The following is an 8,031-nucleotide window of genomic DNA, read 5'->3' as shown; positions in this document are numbered from 1 at the left end:
CTTCTCCTCTCCCAGCCTCTCCTCCCCTCCCATCTCCTATCCTCTCCTCTCCTCTTCCATCCTCATCTCCCCTCTCCTCAACTCCCCTCTCCTCTCCCATCCTCCCCATCCTCTCCTCCCCAATCCTGTCCTCTCTTCTCCTCTCCTCTCCTCTCCTCTCCTCTCCTCTCCTCTCCTCTCCTCTCCTCTCCTCTCCCCTCCCCTCCTCTCCTCTCCTCTCCTCTCCTCTCCTCTCCTCCTCTCATCTCCTCTCCTCTCCTCCTCTCATCCCCTCTCCTCCCCCTTCCTCTCCTCCCCATCCTCCCATCTCCTCTCTGCTCCTCTCCTCTCTTTCGCCCCTTTGCTCGCAGTGAATGCAGACACAGGGCAGATAATTACAATTTCAAAACCATTTGCCAGATCATTACCAGCTAATCCTGTGTTTGGTCTGATGAGTCACGCGTCTCATTTGCCACGGTGCCTCACAGCTAAGGGGTCTCGCGCAAACACTGGTCGCACACCGCCTGTCCAGATCCTGCAGAGGCTGGGGGGGGGGGGGGGGGAGTTAGGGGGGAGCAGAGAAGCTCCTCTGGGACATAGAAAGGATCACAGAACCTGATTATCCCCAGTTGTCAAGTAAAAGGGAAATTATAGTAGAGATTGATTGCACAGATTGTAAAACTAACATTTGTCAATGAACGCCTTTTCCTGACAAAGGCCGCATTTACCAAAAGATGTAAGTAATTATTATAAAGTTCCTCATAAACAAGTAGCCCATAGGGTTGATGCTTGGGCAATACTGGTTATAGTTCTCATATAAAGATAGATTATCATTTGTATCTTTATTTAGCCAAGCCTATTTATTATGTGTGTTTATTGCATAAAGGCTTGGTATATGAATTTGATTCATACAGCACTTTACGTTTTTAATGCAGATTTGTGTAAATGTATTAATGTGGATTGATTTTAAATTATTATTTCTTGTTCATCCATTACATGTATGTATTATTTTCTGTTAATTCTATTGACAAAATGTCCCCATTGTTGAAACATGTTCATACTCTCTCTGGGAGCTGGACCCCCCCCTGGTGGGTTGACTAGAACAGTGCACACGTGCAGCCATATGGTTTTGTCCTAGGCGAACGTTTGACCGGGCAGCTTGTTCCTGCTGCCGGTACACATGGAGTATCCATGGTAACTCGGGATGAGCTGAGATGGATGGCGTCTTTCGGAGATTCTACAGCTGACAAGCCATTGACCTGAGCCAATGTTTGAAACATTGTATTATCTTGTTGTGTCCATTATTTTTCAATCTGCCCTTTGTGCTCTGTTGTCCCATTTCTGAATACATATCATTGATTCAGATGTGTGGTGTAACCTAGGCATAGAATGTGGTTTTATTTGTTGTTTGTTCTAAATGCATACATGCATCAATGTTTCGGAAATAACTAAAGCTTTTTGGCCGTTTTGCAACCTGTGGTTTTCCATGTCCATCTTAAAAGTTACAAGATGAAGCTCAAAATAGGACGTTATTTACTTACACGAAGAGAGGAGAGGCTTTTCATGGCTTTTCATAAGATATCCCTGACCTCTGACCTTGCTTTGGGACATCTCGCCTGATTGGCGGGATCGCACTCAGATATGTGTAGGTACTGGGTCAGCTACTGATTCATCATTTTATTGAGACTGACATTTTAACCCTGGCCAGCCCCACACTGACAGGCCCAGTGAGGATCACTTGATCAACTATCACGCAACCAAAACTGAGGGTGAGCTTAACATGGTTTGTTGTTTGGATCTAATACGTGAACCATCGTCTCCGTGTGACTTTGTTTTAAACACAGAGTGACAGTGGCTATCTGCTTAAATTTTATGTTCAGTCAAACCAAACCAATGTTGATGTCAGGAATGTGTCTGTGTGAGTCTCTTGGGATGGGTAGGGATCGGGGGGAGGAGGAGGAGGAGGAGGAGGAGGTGAGGGGCATTACATTTCAACCCAATCGGCGTGGCAATACCTTGTCCATCCATCAGGGCAGGTCAAGAAGAAGAGGTGGAGGGATATCTGTGGCGGTCGGCCCTCGGCAGCATGATGGACTGAAGTCCATCGTGACGGCGTAAGAAGAGACCGCGCTGGCGGTGCGTGGAAAATGTGAGGGGGAGGGAGACCCGCCAATCAAAGCAGGCAAGGGTTTTTAAACATGTTCTTCTCACAGTGCGATGGCAATGAGTGCAAGGGAACAAATGGAAGGGGGTAAAAGTGTTTGTAGGTGAAAGTGCGTGTCACCATAGCTCCGTCGTCCTCCAGGACTTCCCGGCTTACATATTAGTTACTGCTATCGTGTGTCACGTATATATTTGTTCCCACCAGTGGCCTTCAGTTTCTGTCGTGTAGCACAACCCATTGCTTGACCCCCTTCAGTGAAGTAACCTAAGTTCAATACACTTATTGGGACTACGTTACCAAGTCTTCATGTCCAGTGCACTCTGAATTCAGTTTCGTTGGACACCCGCTTTGTTTTTCCTACATCTGCCATACCCATCAAGGAACCAACATCTTCAGAGATTGGGAGAGAGTGAACGACAAAGGAAACAACATATTCGGAGTGTGGGAGAGAGGGAATAACAGGGTTAAAACTACAAATCCCCATAGGGGGAATTATAGTTTATTTCTTCCTTGTCGTAGTTTGCACAATTTATTATTTGAGTTGTGCAAAGATCGAAAGTTTGAAGACAGCGAACTTCATCGAGGCCCTTTGCAGACATAATTACAAACAAAACGTAATAATGAGTGTGCCTTTACTTGTAAAAAAAGTAGTACTATGTTAAGAGATATAAAGAAAGAGTGTCTGATTTGTCCACCAGCGTTAAAAAAAGCACCCATCAAAATGACATCGCCTTCGCCATGTTACTCACACCTGTTTTTTCCTCCTTATCTTCATGTAATTAGCCAAGGTAGTTAACTTGACTTCATTAATAGCCTAATGATCAAGATTGTATAGACAGGAGGAGGGGAGGGGGTAGGGAGGGCCCATCCCCCTAATGACCAACAAGAGGCAGTCAAACTGAGTCCAACACCTCCCCATCCCTCCCTTCCACCCCACTCACAGTCACAATAAGAACAGACAGAATGAGCCTAACCTCCACTGGCACTCTAAGCGCTCATCACTCGTGTTAATTACCACGCGGCTCCAAGCTGAGCAGACCGTGCCTTATCCCCGACAGTCCTCATCATGTACAACAAGGTCCAATAATTACCGCCACTAATAATATCTCGCCCGGCACGACGCCATTGGTGGTCGTAGTACATGCTAAAAGGGTGGGAATATAATCACTGGCAAAAAAGGGTAAAATACCTTGTTTTTTATGGTGTTTTTTTGCGATCCAAATGCAGAGCACAGTCACAGAGGGTGATGATTTATGGAATTAGGTCTCCTACTGAAGTCTAGAAACTTCTTGATTGATTTGATGCCAGATGGTTTACTCTAAGGTTGGATACATTTAGTGATCTACTGTGTCTAAAATGACCATGGGAGGACTTGCCAATGTAATGTTGCAAATCGTCTTTCGGTAGGGTCTAATTTTCTATCTTTCCCATTATTTTTTCGATCCACACAAATTTTCTGACCCAGAAAGGAATCATCATAGGTTAAATCGCCACTAACATGACTAGCTGTTATGCCTATTGATACTTTATACTTACCATAACCCATTTGTCCAAAGAAAAGAAAAGAAAACACAACTAAAAAGGCCCATAGATCTTTTCACAATAGATTAATTCATGTTGCTTAAATTGTGCCAACATTTGCTCTCAATGCAACTTTGGATGTTTGCTGAACAAAATTGCTTGTGGACAACTCGGTTTGACTAAAGCCTGCTCATTTGCACTCTGGTATTGGTCCGTCCAACAAAGGCAATTAAGTTCTTTCAATGGCATCAGCCCTTAGCTGCTGAACCACATGTTTGAGGATAGGCCTACGATTGACAAGCCTTGGGACCCATGTAAGTCCAAAGACATAGAGGCAACCATGTAAAACAGCATAACTTTCTACGTGCAATCTCCTGTGCCATTGTGAGGGAATTAGCCAGGCCGCGCTAAATATGTCAAAACTATGAAGCCTCGGCCTTCCGGCGCTCCCAGCAGACAAACATTATCCCCTCTTCCCTTTTGTCAACTAAAGAAAACCAAATGTCAAGTCGTAGCCCCGGCCTCGTAATAAACTCACGCTGCCTTTGATATGTACACAACCTGTGTTTACTAACAGGCCACAGTGAAACTTCCCACCTATCTCCTAGGTAAATATGCACAACCCACACCCTGCTATCTCCAAGCAAGATAAAGAGGGCCAGTGGGAAAGAGAGAGGAAGAGAGAGAGTGAGGGGGAGAGAAGACAACAAATACTATGAGAGAGCCAGAGGAAAAGAGAGAGAGAGAGGGAGGGAAGGAAATAGAGTAGACGAGAGAGAGAGAGAGAGAGAGAGAGAGAGAGAGAGAGAGAGAGAGAGAGAGAGAGAGAGAGAGGGGGGAGAGAGAGAGAGAGAGAGAGAGAGAGAGAGAGAGAGAGAGAGGCAGAGAGAGCAACACACACAGATGGAGATAGGGAGTGAGCAACCGACAGAAAGAGAGTCATAGGGATAGACAGAGAGAGGGAGGGGAGAAGGAAAAGCAGAGGGGCTGAGTCTGGGGTGAAGCCAGCACCCCACAGTTGAACAAGCTGACAAGCTTGTTCAACTGTGAGCACAGCTGAGAGTGTTTAACTCCATGTCTCCCGCCAACTCCTACAACACCTTTCAGACCCTCAGGTGGGTCTCTGCACCATAATTACACTTATTTACGTGTTGTTACTCATTCACCTCTTACCACTTATTTACCTCTCATTTACTTTTTACAACTTATTAACTTGTTTCTTAATAACTTATTATTTACTTATTTACTTCTTATTTAATTGTTATTACTAACCTACTTGATACAACCTATTTCATTCTTATTTACTTTTTACATATATTTTCATCTTATTTACTTCTAATTGAGTCCTTATTTCTTATTACTAATACTTTGGATTTACCTCAAGGAAAACTTAATCGTGCTTTACATTTCATATAATGTGTGGTTGTAAAGAAAAAATGAATGAAGTGACTATTTTTCATTCTTTTTAGTTTTGAAATGTTCCCGATTGTAGAGTTAGTACTGCTGTTTCAACAACACGGAAGGCGGCAAATTGGATGACATGGCCCTAATCACTTCTTCATACCACCTAGAGGGACCTGGGGTCAGGCCGGGTTGGTCCGACCGGGTGTCACTCCTCAGAGCCCCGCCTGTCCTGATGTCATTATAAAATGTCTCTCTCACTCTCACACACACACACACACACACACACACACACACACACACACACACACACACACACACACACACACACACACACACACACACACACACACACACGTACACACACACACTTACAGACACATGCAAACACAAACGCACACACACACACACACACACACACACACACACACACACACACACACACACACACACACACACACACACACACACACACACACATACACTCACACACACACACACACACACACACACACACACACACACACACACACACACACACACACACACACACACACACACACACACACATACACACACACAGGCATAGACACACATACACACACAAACATACACACACATACACACACAATTCTCTGCTCTCTCCCAACCCACCCATCCACTCCCTCACTCCTACCCATCTACTCCCTCACCCCCACCCATCCACTCCCTCACCCCCACCCACCCACTCCCTCACCCCCACCCATCCACTCCCTCACCCCCACCCATCCACTCCCTCACCCCACTCATCCACTCCCTCACCCCCACTCATCCACTCCCTCACCCCCACCCATCCACTCCCTCACCCCCACCCACCCACTCCCTCACCCCACCCATCCGACCCCCCTGCTGTGCGCCTTCCCTCCCACCTCAAGGAGCCCCCATGCAGGGATCCCTAGGGAGCAATGTTGGGAAGGGGAGGGTGTGTGGTGTGTAACAGGGTGGGGGAATGAGGCCCCTGGGTTTGCTCTGACAATCAAAACAGTTGGGGGGGGAGGGAGGGAGGGAGGGAGGGAAGGTAAAAGAGAGCGAGAGAGAGCAGAGGGAGGGAGGGTGGGTGTGTTTGTATTTGTTGTTGTCTCACCGCGGGTTAAGCTCCGCGGAAAACAAAAGGAGATGCAGACCAGGAGCGTGGTCTGTGTTTTCCTCTCCCGCTCTATCTCCCTCCCTACCTCCCCCACTCTCTTCTTTTAAGTCCCCTCACTCGTTCTCCCCCCCCCCCCCCCCCCCCACCACCACCACCCCCCCCACCATCCCCCGGGTCGTCTCACTTGTTTGTTTGTTTGTTTGTTGCTGTGTGCCACATGTCCAACCCAACGTTTGCCCACTAATCTTCCACCCGTTCCCTATTTTTCTCCTCTCTTACTCTTTCTCTTCGGCCCTCCGTGGTCTCCTGCTCCTTGGCTCCGTGCGCGGCGGTGCCAGACAGATGGCTGGGACGGCAAATATTTGTTTGAAGGTTCAGGGGAGCATCAGTGGCCTCACAGACATAAAGAAAGCCCCGTGCTAGTTGTTGTCGGTTTTTTTGGAGAAGAAGGGTTTGGAGAAGAAGATGAAGGGGTTATGCTGGCATGAAGGATGTAAAATGCGATGCTTGAGATAATACACAAGGGGAATGGGTTGATTTTACAGATGATTTAGGTTCAGGTAGGGGTCAGGACATCTTGTCTAGGTGACCCCCCATCTAGCCACGGAAATAACTAAGTGGGTTAGTGGTTGATTTTAACCCCGCTCTGATGACAAGATGGATTTGGAAGAACGTCATTCAATCTGTGGAATTCTGAAATAAACCCAAAATTGAATTATGTCCAAAACCAAAAGTGCAAAAAACGTTGAGTGTAAAAATCTTGTCACAACGAAAAAACCGACAACATACACCCACCTCCAAATGGCATGAACACACACACACACACAGACACAGAAACACACACGCACACAAACAAACTAGTGGGTCAACCTCAAGAAGATGGCCCGTAACCGTAATGATTCAACAGTTTGCAGAGTAAAAGAAAAAAGGTGAATCGCTTCCCTGTGACATGAATGATGGGTTGTACCATTATCCACAGTGGAGAGGTCATCTGTCTGTGTCAGAGGCAGAATGCTGTTCAGGCTTTGGAGAAGGTTGGTCGGGGGCCCCGGCTATTACTTGTTGCTAATAAAAAGGCGAGAGAGCATAGCTGCATGCAACGAGGACAGTCTTATCAATATTGACAACACTAGCCCCATAGCATCTGTAGTGACTAAGCCCTAAACTTAGTACTACTGGTTGTTGATTCCGTTTATAGTTTCCGACGTGCGCCCAGCGCCCTCCAAGTACCGCAAAAACGAAGACAGTTCAGTTTATTTTGCTGGTTTATTTTCCTTCCAATAATACACAGCCGCAGTAATTCTAACTCAAAATATATGTAACAAAACAATAAACCCGAATTCCTCACTAAACTAAGATGCATTAACACACGGGGACACGGGCACACGGGCACACGGGCACACGTCGGAAACTATAAACGGAATCAACAACCAGTAGTACTAAGTTTAGGGCTTAGTCACTACATTTAGGTCGAAAAACTGTTTGCTTCCCCATCAACAACAACCTGTGATCAGGTTGAATCAGGTTAAATGCCTCACTCTGCTGACCCGAGGTCAACTGAACCACACAGCCCCCTAGTGGCACGGGGGTAAAATTACACGACAATAAAGCACATTTAATATGGCTCCTACAGCATCGGATTCACATAACTTAGCATATGGGCTATTCGTACACAGTAGGTGAATGTCCATGATATAGGGAGAGGCTAGCCATGAGGAAGAGAGGCTGAGGCCGAAACATCGATCGTCCCTGTGTCCCGTCGCCGGCTCATCTCCCAGCATGCACCGGTGCAGATAACCCTTGGCGATCCAGATGGACGGCTTTGCCAGTAGGCGCAAAA

Source organism: Gadus chalcogrammus, chromosome 11, assembly GCF_026213295.1.
Source record: "Gadus chalcogrammus isolate NIFS_2021 chromosome 11, NIFS_Gcha_1.0, whole genome shotgun sequence".
NCBI lineage: Eukaryota > Metazoa > Chordata > Actinopteri > Gadiformes > Gadidae > Gadus > Gadus chalcogrammus.
Note: the sequence above shows the minus strand (reverse complement) of the source record.